Here is an 18,620-nt window from a genome sequence, read left to right as displayed (position 1 = left end):
AGAGCATGAGACTCTTAATCTCAGGGTCGTGGGTTCGAGCCCCACGTTGGGCGGTTTCTTATTGCCTCCTTTTACTGCTTGTGCTAACTCCTGTCAACCCAGATGGCCCCTTGTGAAATGCCCCTTCTGCTGCAAAACATGAGAAACTGCCTAGTCCTGGATGATGAAGGGAAGGCCCAAAAGGATGGGGAGCCAAAGAAGAGCAGCGTGAGCCCTGTGGTTTTTGAAAGTGTCTGCAGAGTCAATGATGAAACGAGGTTGTCACGATATGGTATGAAATATCATATAAGTTTAGTTGCTCTTCAGCTCATAAGGTAGGCTAAACCCCCCCTTCCCTAGCTGACTCTACTTGTTTCTCTCTGGGCTACAGACTGTATGCTAGAAGGGGGTTTTATTGCCTTGGGTCGTAAATTCCAGGCTCAGAGGAAAGTCCCTCACCCCTCCCACCTTCACCAGTCAGAACTGGAAAAATGGCTCCAAAAATTCATGAAAGATTCTTTGTTTAGTTTTTGTTAGATATTAGGCAACGATTTAAGCTAGAAATACGAAAATATATATTTTTATTCTCACTCGGTGTATCTACACAACCCGCGAAACACGAGCTTCTAACTCCATCTGGTAAAGAAGTAGGGATTTCTCTGGAAATATGTATCCCAGATAGGACATATTTGATCTCATTAGAATGCCCACGTTAATCTGAGATGAATGATGAGTTTGGTAGAACTATGGCGTGTTTTGTAGTGAAGTTATAGAAATTAGAAAGAATAGTTTAAAGTTTAGGCAGAATGTAGAGAGAGGAGGGTCTGGATAAGCCAGCCCTTCTGTGATGTCAAAGCCGGAAGGTATTAAGTTGTCGCAGGCTGCCCAGCTGAGTCTCTCTGCTAGATCTCTTCCTGACTGCTTGTCTCCTGAAGCCAGCAGCACGTCCAAATGAGCTGGGACATATGGAAAAACTCCACTAGCCTGGATGCTTGTCATGCTTTTAACATGTGAGTGTTATCTGTTCTCTTTTATTCCCTTTATGTTATAATTACCCATGTACATATTTGCAATTGTCTCATTTGTAACTTTTTTATAAAATATTTTTGATAACGCACTGCCTAATTTTTAATGGGATATACTATTATATGTTAGTTCTTCTCCATGATCTAAAAACCGTACCCTAAGTCTTCTGAAGGGAAAACGCAACTCTTACTGTTGTGTTGGGTTAGCTTCGGACCCGTTTAATCGAAGCTGGTGGCAGCGAAAGTGCGCTGACTGTTGGATTATGCTGAAGCAACTGCGGGTTTGATAATTATTGTTCCTGCCTGAGTGGGAGTAGTTTACCGCGTCGCTGCAGCGTGCCCAATAGCCAGTACATAGCAGGCAGCCTTCCTGGCGACTAATTACCCAGGGTGCAGTACCTAATCTGACCTGAAAGTAAGGGGGCGCCAGAGAGCTGCAAGTGTTAAGTGGAACTGTAAGCGGGATATACATAAATCCCTGCAGTTTGTGGTATATTGAAAGCAGTGGGATACCTAGAATTCTACCACTGAACCACCAATGCTTGGATGTGTCTTTTCTCTCTGTGGTGTCCACCAGTCCCAGGGTCTCTCTCTGTGGTGTCCACCAGTCCCAGGGTCTGATGGCCACCTTCGGCCGACTGGACCGCGTGCAGCTCCGCAGGGCCGGTGGTCGACGGAAGCCCGGCTAGCTCAGTCGGTAGAGCATGAGACTCTTAATCTCAGGGTCGTGGGTTCGAGCCCCACGTTGGGCGGTTTCTTATTGCCTCCTTTTACTGCTTGTGCTAACTCCTGTCAACCCAGATGGCCCCTTGTGAAATGCCCCTTCTGCTGCAAAACATGAGAAACTGCCTAGTACTGGATGATGAAGGGAAGGCCCAAAAGGATGGGGAGCCAAAGAAGAGCAGCGTGAGCCCTGTGGTTTTTGAAAGTGTCTGCAGAGTCAATGATGAAACGAGGTGCACTGCGAATGTCAACAAACAAGGAAAAGAACTAGCTTGCATTGGCCGGGAATCGAACCCGGGCCTCCCGCGTGGCAGGCGAGAATTCTACCACTGAAACACCAATGCTTGGATGTGTCTTTTCTCTCTGTGGTGTCCACCAGTCCCAGGGTCTCTCTCTGTGGTGTCCACCAGTCCCAGGGTCTGATGGCCACCTTCGGCCGACTGGACCGCGTGCAGCTCCGCAGGGCCGGTGGTCGACGGAAGCCCGGCTAGCTCAGTCGGTAGAGCATGAGACTCTTAATCTCAGGGTCGTGGGTTCGAGCCCCACGTTGGGCGGTTTCTTATTGCCTCCTTTTACTGCTTGTGCTAACTCCTGTCAACCCAGATGGCCCCTTGTGAAATGCCCCTTCTGCTGCAAAACATGAGAAACTGCCTAGTCCTGGATGATGAAGGGAAGGCCCAAAAGGATGGGGAGCCAAAGAAGAGCAGCGTGAGCCCTGTGGTTTTTGAAAGTGTCTGCAGAGTCAATGATGAAACGAGGTGCACTGCGAATGTCAACAAACAAGGAAAAGAACTAGCTTGCATTGGCCGGGAATCGAACCCGGGCCTCCCGCGTGGCAGGCGAGAATTCTACCACTGAACCACCAATGCTTGGATGTGTCTTTTCTCTCTGTGGTGTCCACCAGTCCCAGGGTCTCTCTCTGTGGTGTCCACCAGTCCCAGGGTCTGATGGCCACCTTCGGCCGACTGGACCGCGTGCAGCTCCGCAGGGCCGGTGGTCGACGGAAGCCCGGCTAGCTCAGTCGGTAGAGCATGAGACTCTTAATCTCAGGGTCGTGGGTTCGAGCCCCACGTTGGGCGGTTTCTTATTGCCTCCTTTTACTGCTTGTGCTAACTCCTGTCAACCCAGATGGCCCCTTCTGCTGCAAAACATGAGAAACTGCCTAGTCCTGGATGATGAAGGGAAGGCCCAAAAGGATGGGGAGCCAAAGAAGAGCAGCGTGAGCCTTGTGGTTTTTGAAAGTGTCTGCAGAGTCAATGATGAAACGAGGTTGTCACGATATGGTATGAAATATCATATAAGTTTAGTTGCTCTTCAGCTCATAAGGTGGGCTAAACCCCCCCTTCCCTAGCTGACTCTACTTGTTTCTCTCTGGGCTACAGACTGTATGCTAGAAGGGGGTTTTATTGCCTTGGGTCGTAAATTCCAGGCTCAGAGGAAAGTCCCTCACCCCTCCCACCTTCACCAGTCAGAACTGGAAAAATGGCTCCAAAAATTCATGAAAGATTCTTTGTTTAGTTTTTGTTAGATATTAGGCAACGATTTAAGCTAGAAATACGAAAATATATATTTTTATTCTCACTCGGTGTATCTACACAACCCGCGAAACACGAGCTTCTAACTCCATCTGGTAAAGAAGTAGGGATTTCTCTGGAAATATGTATCCCAGATAGGACATATTTGATCTCATTAGAATGCCCACGTTAATCTGAGATGAATGATGAGTTTGGTAGAACTATGGCGTGTTTTGTAGTGAAGTTATAGAAATTAGAAAGAATAGTTTAAAGTTTAGGCAGAATGTAGAGAGAGGAGGGTCTGGATAAGCCAGCCCTTCTGTGATGTCAAAGCCGGAAGGTATTAAGTTGTCGCAGGCTGCCCAGCTGAGTCTCTCTGCTAGATCTCTTTCTGACTGCTTGTCTCCTGAAGCCAGCAGCACGTCCAAATGAGCTGGGACATATGGAAAAACTCCACTAGCCTGGATGCTTGTCATGCTTTTAACATGTGAGTGTTATCTGTTCTCTTTTATTCCCTTTATGTTATAATTACCCATGTACATATTTGCAATTGTCTCATTTGTAACTTTTTTATAAAATATTTTTGATAACGCACTGCCTAATTTTTAATGGGATATACTATTATATGTTAGTTCTTCTCCATGCTCTAAAAACCGTACCCTAAGTCTTCTGAAGGGAAAACGCTACTGTTACTGTTGTGTTGGGTTAGCTTCGGACCCGTTTAATCGAAGCTGGTGGCAGCGAAAGTGCGCTGACTGTTGGATTATGCTGAAGCAACTGCGGGTTTGATAATTATTGTTCCTGCCTGAGTGGGAGTAGTTTACCGCGTCGCTGCAGCGTGCCCAATAGCCAGTACATAGCAGGCAGCCTTCCTGGCGACTAATTACCCAGGGTGCAGTACCTAATCTGACCTGAAAGTAAGGGGGCGCCAGAGAGCTGCAAGTGTTAAGTGGAACTGTAAGCGGGATATACATAAATCCCTGCAGTTTGTGGTATATTGAAAGCAGTGGGATACCTAGAATAAGCCCCTGCTGTAAGCAAGAGGCCAATAGCCTTGTGTGTGGTTTTTTATCACATCGTGGAGTGGAGGGATAACTAAGATAAGCCCCCCTACACATGTGATAGCCGTCTGTTGGCCTGAAGTCACCTCAATCCGTGACGTAGGGGTGACGGTCACGGTGGGAATCCTGACCCAGTGTTGACAGCGGTCAGGGGAATCGTGACAGAGGTGCACTGCGAATGTCAACAAACAAGGAAAAGAACTAGCTTGCATTGGCCGGGAATCGAACCCGGGCCTCCCGCGTGGCAGGCGAGAATTCTATCACTGAACCACCAATGCTTGGATGTGTCTTTTCTCTCTGTGGTGTCCACCAGTCCCAGGGTCTCTCTCTGTGGTGTCCACCAGTCCCAGGGTCTGATGGCCACCTTCGGCCGACTGGACCGCGTGCAGCTCCGCAGGGCCGGTGGTCGACGGAAGCCCGGCTAGCTCAGTCGGTAGAGCATGAGACTCTTAATCTCAGGGTCGTGGGTTCGAGCCCCACGTTGGGCGGTTTCTTATTGCCTCCTTTTACTGCTTGTGCTAACTCCTGTCAACCCAGATGGCCCCTTGTGAAATGCCCCTTCTGCTGCAAAACATGAGAAACTGCCTAGTCCTGGATGATGAAGGGAAGGCCCAAAAGGATGGGGAGCCAAAGAAGAGCAGCGTGAGCCCTGTGGTTTTTGAAAGTGTCTGCAGAGTCAATGATGAAACGAGGTTGTCACGATATGGTATGAAATATCATATAAGTTTAGTTGCTCTTCAGCTCATAAGGTGGGCTAAACCCCCCCTTCCCTAGCTGACTCTACTTGTTTCTCTCTGGGCTACAGACTGTATGCTAGAAGGGGGTTTTATTGCCTTGGGTCGTAAATTCCAGGCTCAGAGGAAAGTCCCTCACCCCTCCCACCTTCACCAGTCAGAACTGGAAAAATGGCTCCAAAAATTCATGAAAGATTCTTTGTTTAGTTTTTGTTAGATATTAGGCAACGATTTAAGCTAGAAATACGAAAATATATATTTTTATTCTCACTCGGTGTATCTACACAACCCGCGAAACACGAGCTTCTAACTCCATCTGGTAAAGAAGTAGGGATTTCTCTGGAAATATGTATCCCAGATAGGACATATTTGATCTCATTAGAATGCCCACGTTAATCTGAGATGAATGATGAGTTTGGTAGAACTATGGCGTGTTTTGTAGTGAAGTTATAGAAATTAGAAAGAATAGTTTAAAGTTTAGGCAGAATGTAGAGAGAGGAGGGTCTGGATAAGCCAGCCCTTCTGTGATGTCAAAGCCGGAAGGTATTAAGTTGTCGCAGGCTGCCCAGCTGAGTCTCTCTGCTAGATCTCTTCCTGACTGCTTGTCTCCTGAAGCCAGCAGCACGTCCAAATGAGCTGGGACATATAGAAAAACTCCACTAGCCTGGATGCTTGTCATGCTTTTAACATGTGAGTGTTATCTGTTCTCTTTTATTCCCTTTATGTTATAATTACCCATGTACATATTTGCAATTGTCTCATTTGTAACTTTTTTATAAAATATTTTTGATAACGCACTGCCTAATTTTTAATGGGATATACTATTATATGTTAGTTCTTCTCCATGCTCTAAAAACCGTACCCTAAGTCTTCTGAAGGGAAAACGCTACTGTTACTGTTGTGTTGGGTTAGCTTCGGACCCGTTTAATCGAAGCTGGTGGCAGCGAAAGTGCGCTGACTGTTGGATTATGCTGAAGCAACTGCGGGTTTGATAATTATTGTTCCTGCCTGAGTGGGAGTAGTTTACCGCGTCGCTGCAGCGTGCCCAATAGCCAGTACATAGCAGGCAGCCTTCCTGGCGACTAATTACCCAGGGTGCAGTACCTAATCTGACCTGAAAGTAAGGGGGCGCCAGAGAGCTGCAAGTGTTAAGTGGAACTGTAAGCGGGATATACATAAATCACTGCAGTTTGTGGTATATTGAAAGCAGTGGGATACCTAGAATAAGCCCCTGCTGTAAGCAAGAGGCCAATAGCCTTGTGTGTGGTTTTTTATCACATCGTGGAGTGGAGGGATAACTAAGATAAGCCCCCCTACACATGTGATAGCCGTCTGTTGGCCTGAAGTCACCTCAATCCGTGACGTAGGGGTGACGGTCACGGTGGGAATCCTGACCCAGTGTTGACAGCGGTCAGGGGAATCGTGACAGAGGTGCACTGCGAATGTCAACAAACAAGGAAAAGAACTAGCTTGCATTGGCCGGGAATCGAACCCGGGCCTCCCGCGTGGCAGGCGAGAATTCTACCACTGAACCACCAATGCTTGGATGTGTCTTTTCTCTCTGTGGTGTCCACCAGTCCCAGGGTCTCTCTCTGTGGTGTCCACCAGTCCCAGGGTCTGATGGCCACCTTCGGCCGACTGGACCGCGTGCAGCTCCGCAGGGCCGGTGGTCGACGGAATCTCGGCTAGCTCAGTCGGTAGAGCATGAGACTCTTAATCTCAGGGTCGTGGGTTCGAGCCCCACGTTGGGCGGTTTCTTATTGCCTCCTTTTACTGCTTGTGCTAACTCCTGTCAACCCAGATGGCCCCTTGTGAAATGCCCCTTCTGCTGCAAAACATGAGAAACTGCCTAGTCCTGGATGATGAAGGGAAGGCCCAAAAGGATGTGGAGCCAAAGAAGAGCAGCGTGAGCCCTGTGGTTTTTGAAAGTGTCTGCAGAGTCAATGATGAAACGAGGTGCACTGCGAATGTCAACAAACAAGGAAAAGAACTAGCTTGCATTGGCCGGGAATCGAACCCGGGCCTCCCGCGTGGCAGGCGAGAATTCTACCACTGAACCACCAATGCTTGGATGTGTCTTTTCTCTCTGTGGTGTCCACCAGTCCCAGGGTCTCTCTCTGTGGTGTCCACCAGTCCCAGGGTCTGATGGCCACCTTCGGCCGACTGGACCGCGTGCAGCTCCGCAGGGCCGGTGGTCGACGGAAGCCCGGCTAGCTCAGTCGGTAGAGCATGAGACTCTTAATCTCAGGGTCGTGGGTTCGAGCCCCACGTTGGGCGGTTTCTTATTGCCTCCTTTTACTGCTTGTGCTAACTCCTGTCAACCCAGATGGCCCCTTGTGAAATGCCCCTTCTGCTGCAAAACATGAGAAACTGCCTAGTCCTGGATGATGAAGGGAAGGCCCAAAAGGATGGGGAGCCAAAGAAGAGCAGCGTGAGCCCTGTGGTTTTTGAAAGTGTCTGCAGAGTCAATGATGAAACGAGGTTGTCACGATATGGTATGAAATATCATATAAGTTTAGTTGCTCTTCAGCTCATAAGGTAGGCTAAACCCCCCCTTCCCTAGCTGACTCTACTTGTTTCTCTCTGGGCTACAGACTGTATGCTAGAAGGGGGTTTTATTGCCTTGGGTCGTAAATTCCAGGCTCAGAGGAAAGTCCCTCACCCCTCCCACCTTCACCAGTCAGAACTGGAAAAATGGCTCCAAAAATTCATGAAAGATTCTTTGTTTAGTTTTTGTTAGATATTAGGCAACGATTTAAGCTAGAAATACGAAAATATATATTTTTATTCTCACTCGGTGTATCTACACAACCCGCGAAACACGAGCTTCTAACTCCATCTGGTAAAGAAGTAGGGATTTCTCTGGAAATATGTATCCCAGATAGGACATATTTGATCTCATTAGAATGCCCACGTTAATCTGAGATGAATGATGAGTTTGGTAGAACTATGGCGTGTTTTGTAGTGAAGTTATAGAAATTAGAAAGAATAGTTTAAAGTTTAGGCAGAATGTAGAGAGAGGAGGGTCTGGATAAGCCAGCCCTTCTGTGATGTCAAAGCCGGAAGGTATTAAGTTGTCGCAGGCTGCCCAGCCGAGTCTCTCTGCTAGATCTCTTCCTGACTGCTTGTCTCCTGAAGCCAGCAGCACGTCCAAATGAGCTGGGACATATGGAAAAACTCCACTAGCCTGGATGCTTGTCATGCTTTTAACATGTGAGTGTTATCTGTTCTCTTTTATTCCCTTTATGTTATAATTACCCATGTACATATTTGCAATTGTCTCATTTGTAACTTTTTTATAAAATATTTTTGATAACGAACTGCCTAATTTTTAATGGGATATACTATTATATGTTAGTTCTTCTCCATGATCTAAAAACCGTACCCTAAGTCTTCTGAAGGGAAAACGCAACTGTTACTGTTGTGTTGGGTTAGCTTCGGACCCGTTTAATCGAAGCTGGTGGCAGCGAAAGTGCGCTGACTGTTGGATTATGCTGAAGCAACTGCGGGTTTGATAATTATTGTTCCTGCCTGAGTGGGAGTAGTTTACCGCGTCGCTGCAGCGTGCCCAATAGCCAGTACATAGCAGGCAGCCTTCCTGGCGACTAATTACCCAGGGTGCAGTACCTAATCTGACCTGAAAGTAAGGGGGCGCCAGAGAGCTGCAAGTGTTAAGTGGAACTGTAAGCGGGATATACATAAATCCCTGCAGTTTGTGGTATATTGAAAGCAGTGGGATACCTAGAATAAGCCCCTGCTGTAAGCAAGAGGCCAATAGCCTTGTGTGTGGTTTTTTATCACATCGTGGAGTGGAGGGATAACTAAGATAAGCCCCCCTACACATGTGATAGCCGTCTGTTGGCCTGAAGTCACCTCAATCCGTGACGTAGGGGTGACGGTCACGGTGGGAATCCTGACCCAGTGTTGACAGCGGTCAGGGGAATCGTGACAGAGGTGCACTGCGAATGTCAACAAACAAGGAAAAGAACTAGCTTGCATTGGCCGGGAATCGAACCCTGGCCTCCCGCGTGGCAGGCGAGAATTCTACCACTGAACCACCAATGCTTGGATGTGTCTTTTCTCTCTGTGGTGTCCACCAGTCCCAGGGTCTCTCTCTGTGGTGTCCACCAGTCCCAGGGTCTGATGGCCACCTTCGGCCGACTGGATCGCGTGCAGCTCCGCAGGGCCGGTGGTCGACGGAAGCCCGGCTAGCTCAGTCGGTAGAGCATGAGACTCTTAATCTCAGGGTCGTGGGTTCGAGCCCCACGTTGGGCGGTTTCTTATTGCCTCCTTTTACTGCTTGTGCTAACTCCTGTCAACCCAGATGGCCCCTTGTGAAATGCCCCTTCTGCTGCAAAACATGAGAAACTGCCTAGTCCTGGATGATGAAGGGAAGGCCCAAAAGGATGGGGAGCCAAAGAAGAGCAGCGTGAGCCCTGTGGTTTTTGAAAGTGTCTGCAGAGTCAATGATGAAACGAGGTGCACTGCGAATGTCAACAAACAAGGAAAAGAACTAGCTTGCATTGGCCGGGAATCGAACCCGGGCCTCCCGCGTGGCAGGCGAGAATTCTACCACTGAACCACCAATGCTTGGATGTGTCTTTTCTCTCTGTGGTGTCCACCAGTCCCAGGGTCTCTCTCTGTGGTGTCCACCAGTCCCAGGGTCTGATGGCCACCTTCGGCCGACTGGACCGCGTGCAGCTCCGCAGGGCCGGTGGTCAACAGAAGCCCGGCTAGCTCAGTCGGTAGAGCATGAGACTCTTAATCTCAGGGTCGTGGGTTCGAGCCCCACGTTGGGCGGTTTCTTATTGCCTCCTTTTACTGCTTGTGCTAACTCCTGTCAACCCAGATGGCCCCTTGTGAAATGCCCCTTCTGCTGCAAAACATGAGAAACTGCCTAGTCCTGGATGATGAAGGGAAGGCCCAAAAGGATGGGGAGCCAAAGAAGAGCAGCGTGAGCCCTGTGGTTTTTGAAAGTGTCTGCAGAGTCAATGATGAAACGAGGTTGTCACGATATGGTATGAAATATCATATAAGTTTAGTTGCTCTTCAGCTCATAAGGTGGGCTAAACCCCCCCTTCCCTAGCTGACTCTACTTGTTTCTCTCTGGGCTACAGACTGTATGCTAGAAGGGGGTTTTATTGCCTTGGGTCGTAAATTCCAGGCTCAGAGGAAAGTCCCTCACCCCTCCCACCTTCACCAGTCAGAACTGGAAAAATGGCTCCAAAAATTCATGAAAGATTCTTTGTTTAGTTTTTGTTAGATATTAGGCAACGATTTAAGCTAGAAATACGAAAATATATATTTTTATTCTCACTCGGTGTATCTACACAACCCGCGAAACACGAGCTTCTAACTCCATCTGGTAAAGAAGTAGGGATTTCTCTGGAAATATGTATCCCAGATAGGACATATTTGATCTCATTAGAATGCCCACGTTAATCTGAGATGAATGATGAGTTTGGTAGAACTATGGCGTGTTTTGTAGTGAAGTTATAGAAATTAGAAAGAATAGTTTAAAGTTTAGGCAGAATGTAGAGAGAGAAGGGTCTGGATAAGCCAGCCCTTCTGTGATGTCAAAGCCGGAAGGTATTAAGTTGTCGCAGGCTGCCCAGCTGAGTCTCTCTGCTAGATCTCTTCCTGACTGCTTGTCTCCTGAAGCCAGCAGCACGTCCAAATGAGCTGGGACATATGGAAAAACTCCACTAGCCTGGATGCTTGTCATGCTTTTAACATGTGAGTGTTATCTGTTCTCTTTTATTCCCTTTATGTTATAATTACCCATGTACATATTTGCAATTGTCTCATTTGTAACTTTTTTATAAAATATTTTTGATAACGCACTGCCTAATTTTTAATGGGATATACTATTATATGTTAGTTCTTCTCCATGCTCTAAAAACCGTACCCTAAGTCTTCTGAAGGGAAAACGCTACTGTTACTGTTGTGTTGGGTTAGCTTCGGACCCGTTTAATCGAAGCTGGTGGCAGCGAAAGTGCGCTGACTGTTGGATTATGCTGAAGCAACTGCGGGTTTGATAATTATTGTTCCTGCCTGAGTGGGAGTAGTTTACCGCGTCGCTGCAGCGTGCCCAATAGCCAGTACATAGCAGGCAGCCTTCCTGGCGACTAATTACCCAGGGTGCAGTACCTAATCTGACCTGAAAGTAAGGGGGCGCCAGAGAGCTGCAAGTGTTAAGTGGAACTGTAAGCGGGATATACATAAATCCCTGCAGTTTGTGGTATATTGAAAGCAGTGGGATACCTAGAATAAGCCCCTGCTGTAAGCAAGAGGCCAATAGCCTTGTGTGTGGTTTTTTATCACATCGTGGAGTGGAGGGATAACTAAGATAAGCCCCCCTACACATGTGATAGCCGTCTGTTGGCCTGAAGTCACCTCAATCCGTGACGTAGGGGTGACGGTCACGGTGGGAATCCTGACCCAGTGTTGACAGCGGTCAGGGGAATCGTGACAGAGGTGCACTGCGAATGTCAACAAACAAGGAAAAGAACTAGCTTGCATTGGCCGGGAATCGAACCCGGGCCTCCCGCGTGGCAGGCGAGAATTCTACCACTGAACCACCAATGCTTGGATGTGTCTTTTCTCTCTGTGGTGTCCACCAGTCCCAGGGTCTCTCTCTGTGGTGTCCACCAGTCCCAGGGTCTGATGGCCACCTTCGGCCGACTGGACCGCGTGCAGCTCCGCAGGGCCGGTGGTCAACAGAAGCCCGGCTAGCTCAGTCGGTAGAGCATGAGACTCTTAATCTCAGGGTCGTGGGTTCGAGCCCCACGTTGGGCGGTTTCTTATTGCCTCCTTTTACTGCTTGTGCTAACTCCTGTCAACCCAGATGGCCCCTTGTGAAATGCCCCTTCTGCTGCAAAACATGAGAAACTGCCTAGTCCTGGATGATGAAGGGAAGGCCCAAAAGGATGGGGAGCCAAAGAAGAGCAGCGTGAGCCCTGTGGTTTTTGAAAGTGTCTGCAGAGTCAATGATGAAACGAGGTTGTCACGATATGGTATGAAATATCATATAAGTTTAGTTGCTCTTCAGCTCATAAGGTGGGCTAAACCCCCCCTTCCCTAGCTGACTCTACTTGTTTCTCTCTGGGCTACAGACTGTATGCTAGAAGGGGGTTTTATTGCCTTGGGTCGTAAATTCCAGGCTCAGAGGAAAGTCCCTCACCCCTCCCACCTTCACCAGTCAGAACTGGAAAAATGGCTCCAAAAATTCATGAAAGATTCTTTGTTTAGTTTTTGTTAGATATTAGGCAACGATTTAAGCTAGAAATACGAAAATATATATTTTTATTCTCACTCGGTGTATCTACACAACCCGCGAAACACGAGCTTCTAACTCCATCTGGTAAAGAAGTAGGGATTTCTCTGGAAATATGTATCCCAGATAGGACATATTTGATCTCATTAGAATGCCCACGTTAATCTGAGATGAATGATGAGTTTGGTAGAACTATGGCGTGTTTTGTAGTGAAGTTATAGAAATTAGAAAGAATAGTTTAAAGTTTAGGCAGAATGTAGAGAGAGAAGGGTCTGGATAAGCCAGCCCTTCTGTGATGTCAAAGCCGGAAGGTATTAAGTTGTCGCAGGCTGCCCAGCTGAGTCTCTCTGCTAGATCTCTTCCTGACTGCTTGTCTCCTGAAGCCAGCAGCACGTCCAAATGAGCTGGGACATATGGAAAAACTCCACTAGCCTGGATGCTTGTCATGCTTTTAACATGTGAGTGTTATCTGTTCTCTTTTATTCCCTTTATGTTATAATTACCCATGTACATATTTGCAATTGTCTCATTTGTAACTTTTTTATAAAATATTTTTGATAACGCACTGCCTAATTTTTAATGGGATATACTATTATATGTTAGTTCTTCTCCATGCTCTAAAAACCGTACCCTAAGTCTTCTGAAGGGAAAACGCTACTGTTACTGTTGTGTTGGGTTAGCTTCGGACCCGTTTAATCGAAGCTGGTGGCAGCGAAAGTGCGCTGACTGTTGGATTATGCTGAAGCAACTGCGGGTTTGATAATTATTGTTCCTGCCTGAGTGGGAGTAGTTTACCGCGTCGCTGCAGCGTGCCCAATAGCCAGTACATAGCAGGCAGCCTTCCTGGCGACTAATTACCCAGGGTGCAGTACCTAATCTGACCTGAAAGTAAGGGGGCGCCAGAGAGCTGCAAGTGTTAAGTGGAACTGTAAGCGGGATATACATAAATCCCTGCAGTTTGTGGTATATTGAAAGCAGTGGGATACCTAGAATAAGCCCCTGCTGTAAGCAAGAGGCCAATAGCCTTGTGTGTGGTTTTTTATCACATCGTGGAGTGGAGGGATAACTAAGATAAGCCCCCCTACACATGTGATAGCCGTCTGTTGGCCTGAAGTCACCTCAATCCGTGACGTAGGGGTGACGGTCACGGTGGGAATCCTGACCCAGTGTTGACAGCGGTCAGGGGAATCGTGACAGAGGTGCACTGCGAATGTCAACAAACAAGGAAAAGAACTAGCTTGCATTGGCCGGGAATCGAACCCGGGCCTCCCGCGTGGCAGGCGAGAATTCTACCACTGAACCACCAATGCTTGGATGTGTCTTTTCTCTCTGTGGTGTCCACCAGTCTCAGGGTCTCTCTCTGTGGTGTCCACCAGTCCCAGGGTCTGATGGCCACCTTCGGCCGACTGGACCGCGTGCAGCTCCGCAGGGCCGGTGGTCGACGGAAGCCCGGCTAGCTCAGTCGGTAGAGCATGAGACTCTTAATCTCAGGGTCGTGGGTTCGAGCCCCACGTTGGGCGGTTTCTTATTGCCTCCTTTTACTGCTTGTGCTAACTCCTGTCAACCCAGATGGCCCCTTGTGAAATGCCCCTTCTGCTGCAAAACATGAGAAACTGCCTAGTCCTGGATGATGAAGGGAAGGCCCAAAAGGATGGGGAGCCAAAGAAGAGCAGCGTGAGCCCTGTGGTTTTTGAAAGTGTCTGCAGAGTCAATGATGAAACGAGGTTGTCACGATATGGTATGAAATATCATATAAGTTTAGTTGCTCTTCAGCTCATAAGGTGGGCTAAACCCCCCCTTCCCTAGCTGACTCTACTTGTTTCTCTCTGGGCTACAGACTGTATGCTAGAAGGGGGTTTTATTGCCTTGGGTCGTAAATTCCAGGCTCAGAGGAAAGTCCCTCACCCCTCCCACCTTCACCAGTCAGAACTGGAAAAATGGCTCCAAAAATTCATGAAAGATTCTTTGTTTAGTTTTTGTTAGATATTAGGCAACGATTTAAGCTAGAAATACGAAAATATATATATTTTTATTCTCACTCGGTGTATCTACACAACCCGCGAAACACGAGCTTCTAACTCCATCTGGTAAAGAAGTAGGGATTTCTCTGGAAATATGTATCCCAGATAGGACATATTTGATCTCATTAGAATGCCCACGTTAATCTGAGATGAATGATGAGTTTGGTAGAACTATGGCGTGTTTTGTAGTGAAGTTATAGAAATTAGAAAGAATAGTTTAAAGTTTAGGCAGAATGTAGAGAGAGGAGGGTCTGGATAAGCCAGCCCTTCTGTGATGTCAAAGCCGGAAGGTATTAAGTTGTCGCAGGCTGCCCAGCTGAGTCTCTCTGCTAGATCTCTTCCTGACTGCTTGTCTCCTGAAGCCAGCAGCACGTCCAAATGAGCTGGGACATATGGAAAAACTCCACTAGCCTGGATGCTTGTCATGCTTTTAACATGTGAGTGTTATCTGTTCTCTTTTATTCCCTTTTTGTTATAATTACCCATGTACATATTTGCAATTGTCTCATTTATAACTTTTTTATAAAATATTTTTGATAACGCACTGCCTAATTTTTAATGGGATATACTATTATATGTTAGTTCTTCTCCATGCTCTAAAAACCGTACCCTAAGTCTTCTGAAGGGAAAACGCTACTGTTACTGTTGTGTTGGGTTAGCTTCGGACCCGTTTAATCGAAGCTGGTGGCAGCGAAAGTGCGCTGACTGTTGGATTATGCTGAAGCAACTGCGGGTTTGATAATTATTGTTCCTGCCTGAGTGGGAGTAGTTTACCGCGTCGCTGCAGCGTGCCCAATAGCCAGTACATAGCAGGCAGCCTTCCTGGCGACTAATTACCCAGGGTGCAGTACCTAATCTGACCTGAAAGTAAGGGGGCGCCAGAGAGCTGCAAGTGTTAAGTGGAACTGTAAGCGGGATATACATAAATCACTGCAGTTTGTGGTATATTGAAAGCAGTGGGATACCTAGAATAAGCCCCTGCTGTAAGCAAGAGGCCAATAGCCTTGTGTGTGGTTTTTTATCACATCGTGGAGTGGAGGGATAACTAAGATAAGCCCCCCTACACATGTGATAGCCGTCTGTTGGCCTGAAGTCACCTCAATCCGTGACGTAGGGGTGACGGTCACGGTGGGAATCCTGACCCAGTGTTGACAGCGGTCAGGGGAATCGTGACAGAGGTGCACTGCGAATGTCAACAAACAAGGAAAAGAACTAGCTTGCATTGGCCGGGAATCGAACCCGGGCCTCCCGCGTGGCAGGCGAGAATTCTACCACTGAACCACCAATGCTTGGATGTGTCTTTTCTCTCTGTGGTGTCCACCAGTCCCAGGGTCTCTCTCTGTGGTGTCCACCAGTCCCAGGGTCTGATGGCCACCTTCGGCAGACTGGACCGCGTGCAGCTCCGCAGGGCCGGTGGTCGACGGAATCTCGGCTAGCTCAGTCGGTAGAGCATGAGACTCTTAATCTCAGGGTCGTGGGTTCGAGCCCCACGTTGGGCGGTTTCTTATTGCCTCCTTTTACTGCTTGTGCTAACTCCTGTCAACCCAGATGGCCCCTTGTGAAATGCCCCTTCTGCTGCAAAACATGAGAAACTGCCTAGTCCTGGATGATGAAGGGAAGGCCCAAAAGGATGGGGAGCCAAAGAAGAGCAGCGTGAGCCCTGTGGTTTTTGAAAGTGTCTGCAGAGTCAATGATGAAACGAGGTGCACTGCGAATGTCAACAAACAAGGAAAAGAACTAGCTTGCATTGGCCGGGAATCGAACCCGGGCCTCCCGCGTGGCAGGCGAGAATTCTACCACTGAACCACCAATGCTTGGATGTGTCTTTTCTCTCTGTGGTGTCCACCAGTCCCAGGGTCTCTCTCTGTGGTGTCCACCAGTCCCAGGGTCTGATGGCCACCTTCGGCCGACTGGACCACGTGCAGCTCCGCAGGGCCGGTGGTCGGTGGAAGCCCGGCTAGCTCAGTCGGTAGAGCATGAGACTCTTAATCTCAGGGTCGTGGGTTCGAGCCCCACGTTGGGTGGTTTCTTATTGCCTCCTTTTACTGCTTGTGCTAACTCCTGTCAACCCAGATGGCCCCTTGTGAAATGCCCCTTCTGCTGCAAAACATGAGAAACTGCCTAGTCCTGGATGATGAAGGGAAGGCCCAAAAGGATGGGGAGCCAAAGAAGAGCAGCGTGAGCCCTGTGGTTTTTGAAAGTGTCTGCAGAGTCAATGATGAAACGAGGTTGTCACGATATGGTATGAAATATCATATAAGTTTAGTTGCTCTTCAGCTCATAAGGTAGGCTAAACCCCCCCTTCCCTAGCTGACTCTACTTGTTTCTCTCTGGGCTACAGACTGTATGCTAGAAGGGGGTTTTATTGCCTTGGGTCGTAAATTCCAGGCTCAGAGGAAAGTCCCTCACCCCTCCCACCTTCACCAGTCAGAACTGGAAAAATGGCTCCAAAAATTCATGAAAGATTCTTTGTTTAGTTTTTGTTAGATATTAGGCAACGATTTAAGCTAGAAATACGAAAATATATATTTTTATTCTCACTCGGTGTATCTACACAACCCGCGAAACACGAGCTTCTAACTCCATCTGGTAAAGAAGTAGGGATTTCTCTGGAAATATGTATCCCAGATAGGACATATTTGATCTCATTAGAATGCCCACGTTAATCTGAGATGAATGATGAGTTTGGTAGAACTATGGCGTGTTTTGTAGTGAAGTTATAGAAATTAGAAAGAATAGTTTAAAGTTTAGGCAGAATGTAGAGAGAGGAGGGTCTGGATAAGCCAGCCCTTCTGTGATGTCAAAGCCGGAAGGTATTAAGTTGTCGCAGGCTGCCCAGCTGAGTCTCTCTGCTAGATCTCTTCCTGACTGCTTGTCTCCTGAAGCCAGCAGCACGTCCAAATGAGCTGGGACATATGGAAAAACTCCACTAGCCTGGATGCTTGTCATGCTTTTAACATGTGAGTGTTATCTGTTCTCTTTTATTCCCTTTATGTTATAATTACCCATGTACATATTTGCAATTGTCTCATTTGTAACTTTTTTATAAAATATTTTTGATAACGCACTGCTTAATTTTTAATGGGATATACTATTATATGTTAGTTCTTCTCCATGCTCTAAAAACCGTACCCTACGTCTTCTGAAGGGAAAACGCTACTGTTACTGTTGTGTTGGGTTAGCTTCGGACCCGTTTAATCGAAGCTGGTGGCAGCGAAAGTGCGCTGACTGTTGGATTATGCTGAAGCAACTGCGGGTTTGATAATTATTGTTCCTGCCTGAGTGGGAGTAGTTTACCGCGTCGCTGCAGCGTGCCCAATAGCCAGTACATAGCAGGCAGCCTTCCTGGCGACTAATTACCCAGGGTGCAGTACCTAATCTGACCTGAAAGTAAGGGGGCGCCAGAGAGCTGCAAGTGTTAAGTGGAACTGTAAGCGGGATATACATAAATCCCTGCAGTTTGTGGTATATTGAAAGCAGTGGGATACCTAGAATAAGCCCCTGCTGTAAGCAAGAGGCCAATAGCCTTGTGTGTGGTTTTTTATCACATCGTGGAGTGGAGGGATAACTAAGATAAGCCCCCCTACACATGTGATAGCCGTCTGTTGGCCTGAAGTCACCTCAATCCGTGACGTAGGGGTGACGGTCACGGTGGGAATCCTGACCCAGTGTTGACAGCGGTCAGGGGAATCGTGACCGAGGTGCACTGCGAATGTCAACAAACAAGGAAAAGAACTAGCTTGCATTGGCCGGGAATCGAACCCGGGCCTCCCGCGTGGCAGGCGAGAATTCTACCACTGAACCACCAATGCTTGGATGTGTCTTTTCTCTCTGTGGTGTCCACCAGTCTCAGGGTCTCTCTCTGTGGTGTCCACCAGTCCCAGGGTCTGATGGCCACCTTCGGCCGACTGCATCACGTGCAGCTCCGCAGGGCCGGTGGTCGACGGAAGCCCGGCTAGCTCAGTCGGTAGAGCATGAGACTCTTAATCTCAGGGTCGTGGGTTCGAGCCCCACGTTGGGTGGTTTCTTATTGCCTCCTTTTACTGCTTGTGCTAACTCCTGTCAACCCAGATGGCCCCTTGTGAAATGCCCCTTCTGCTGCAAAACATGAGAAACTGCCTAGTCCTGGATGATGAAGGGAAGGCCCAAAAGGATGGGGAGCCAAAGAAGAGCAGCGTGAGCCCTGTGGTTTTTGAAAGTGTCTGCAGAGTCAATGATGAAACGAGGTTGTCACGATATGGTATGAAATATCATATAAGTTTAGTTGCTCTTCAGCTCATAAGGTGG

At 47.9% G+C, this 18,620-nt stretch overlaps 22 non-coding genes across 22 annotated transcripts in view; 12 read left to right on the top strand and 10 right to left on the bottom strand.

Moving 5' to 3' along the window:
* TRNAK-CUU (transfer RNA lysine (anticodon CUU)) overlaps window positions 1-53 on the top strand; it is a 73-nt gene extending 20 nt beyond the window's left edge. Inside the window, exon 1 of the tRNA in view lies at window positions 1-53. This exon is cut by the window's left edge and continues 20 nt beyond it. This is a non-coding gene — a tRNA (tRNA-Lys).
* Window positions 54-1,683: 1,630 nt separating this feature from the next.
* Window positions 1,684-1,756, top strand: TRNAK-CUU (transfer RNA lysine (anticodon CUU)). Its single transcript has one exon. It is a non-coding gene; the product is annotated as a tRNA-Lys (tRNA).
* A 452-nt stretch (window positions 1,757-2,208) lies between these two features.
* On the top strand, window positions 2,209-2,281 carry TRNAK-CUU (transfer RNA lysine (anticodon CUU)). The gene has a single exon. It is a non-coding gene; the product is annotated as a tRNA-Lys (tRNA).
* Window positions 2,282-2,525: 244 nt separating this feature from the next.
* TRNAG-GCC (transfer RNA glycine (anticodon GCC)) lies at window positions 2,526-2,596 on the bottom strand. Its single transcript has one exon. It is a non-coding gene; the product is annotated as a tRNA-Gly (tRNA).
* A 137-nt stretch (window positions 2,597-2,733) lies between these two features.
* TRNAK-CUU (transfer RNA lysine (anticodon CUU)) lies at window positions 2,734-2,806 on the top strand. Its single transcript has one exon. It is a non-coding gene; the product is annotated as a tRNA-Lys (tRNA).
* Window positions 2,807-4,717: 1,911 nt separating this feature from the next.
* On the top strand, window positions 4,718-4,790 carry TRNAK-CUU (transfer RNA lysine (anticodon CUU)). The gene has a single exon. It is a non-coding gene; the product is annotated as a tRNA-Lys (tRNA).
* A 1,717-nt stretch (window positions 4,791-6,507) lies between these two features.
* Window positions 6,508-6,578, bottom strand: TRNAG-GCC (transfer RNA glycine (anticodon GCC)). Its single transcript has one exon. It is a non-coding gene; the product is annotated as a tRNA-Gly (tRNA).
* Window positions 6,579-7,032: 454 nt separating this feature from the next.
* On the bottom strand, window positions 7,033-7,103 carry TRNAG-GCC (transfer RNA glycine (anticodon GCC)). Its single transcript has one exon. It is a non-coding gene; the product is annotated as a tRNA-Gly (tRNA).
* A 137-nt stretch (window positions 7,104-7,240) lies between these two features.
* Window positions 7,241-7,313, top strand: TRNAK-CUU (transfer RNA lysine (anticodon CUU)). The gene has a single exon. It is a non-coding gene; the product is annotated as a tRNA-Lys (tRNA).
* Window positions 7,314-9,030: 1,717 nt separating this feature from the next.
* TRNAG-GCC (transfer RNA glycine (anticodon GCC)) lies at window positions 9,031-9,101 on the bottom strand. The gene has a single exon. It is a non-coding gene; the product is annotated as a tRNA-Gly (tRNA).
* Window positions 9,102-9,238: 137 nt separating this feature from the next.
* TRNAK-CUU (transfer RNA lysine (anticodon CUU)) lies at window positions 9,239-9,311 on the top strand. The gene has a single exon. It is a non-coding gene; the product is annotated as a tRNA-Lys (tRNA).
* A 244-nt stretch (window positions 9,312-9,555) lies between these two features.
* Window positions 9,556-9,626, bottom strand: TRNAG-GCC (transfer RNA glycine (anticodon GCC)). Its single transcript has one exon. It is a non-coding gene; the product is annotated as a tRNA-Gly (tRNA).
* A 137-nt stretch (window positions 9,627-9,763) lies between these two features.
* Window positions 9,764-9,836, top strand: TRNAK-CUU (transfer RNA lysine (anticodon CUU)). The gene has a single exon. It is a non-coding gene; the product is annotated as a tRNA-Lys (tRNA).
* A 1,717-nt stretch (window positions 9,837-11,553) lies between these two features.
* On the bottom strand, window positions 11,554-11,624 carry TRNAG-GCC (transfer RNA glycine (anticodon GCC)). Its single transcript has one exon. It is a non-coding gene; the product is annotated as a tRNA-Gly (tRNA).
* A 137-nt stretch (window positions 11,625-11,761) lies between these two features.
* On the top strand, window positions 11,762-11,834 carry TRNAK-CUU (transfer RNA lysine (anticodon CUU)). Its single transcript has one exon. It is a non-coding gene; the product is annotated as a tRNA-Lys (tRNA).
* Window positions 11,835-13,551: 1,717 nt separating this feature from the next.
* TRNAG-GCC (transfer RNA glycine (anticodon GCC)) lies at window positions 13,552-13,622 on the bottom strand. Its single transcript has one exon. It is a non-coding gene; the product is annotated as a tRNA-Gly (tRNA).
* Window positions 13,623-13,759: 137 nt separating this feature from the next.
* TRNAK-CUU (transfer RNA lysine (anticodon CUU)) lies at window positions 13,760-13,832 on the top strand. The gene has a single exon. It is a non-coding gene; the product is annotated as a tRNA-Lys (tRNA).
* A 1,719-nt stretch (window positions 13,833-15,551) lies between these two features.
* On the bottom strand, window positions 15,552-15,622 carry TRNAG-GCC (transfer RNA glycine (anticodon GCC)). Its single transcript has one exon. It is a non-coding gene; the product is annotated as a tRNA-Gly (tRNA).
* Window positions 15,623-16,076: 454 nt separating this feature from the next.
* TRNAG-GCC (transfer RNA glycine (anticodon GCC)) lies at window positions 16,077-16,147 on the bottom strand. Its single transcript has one exon. It is a non-coding gene; the product is annotated as a tRNA-Gly (tRNA).
* A 137-nt stretch (window positions 16,148-16,284) lies between these two features.
* Window positions 16,285-16,357, top strand: TRNAK-CUU (transfer RNA lysine (anticodon CUU)). Its single transcript has one exon. It is a non-coding gene; the product is annotated as a tRNA-Lys (tRNA).
* A 1,717-nt stretch (window positions 16,358-18,074) lies between these two features.
* TRNAG-GCC (transfer RNA glycine (anticodon GCC)) lies at window positions 18,075-18,145 on the bottom strand. The gene has a single exon. It is a non-coding gene; the product is annotated as a tRNA-Gly (tRNA).
* Window positions 18,146-18,282: 137 nt separating this feature from the next.
* On the top strand, window positions 18,283-18,355 carry TRNAK-CUU (transfer RNA lysine (anticodon CUU)). The gene has a single exon. It is a non-coding gene; the product is annotated as a tRNA-Lys (tRNA).
* The last annotated feature ends 265 nt before the right edge of the window (window positions 18,356-18,620 follow it).

This window comes from Ranitomeya imitator, chromosome 2, assembly GCF_032444005.1.
Source record: "Ranitomeya imitator isolate aRanImi1 chromosome 2, aRanImi1.pri, whole genome shotgun sequence".
Classification (NCBI taxonomy): domain Eukaryota; kingdom Metazoa; phylum Chordata; class Amphibia; order Anura; family Dendrobatidae; genus Ranitomeya; species Ranitomeya imitator.
This window is presented reverse-complemented; position numbering and strand designations above follow the sequence as displayed.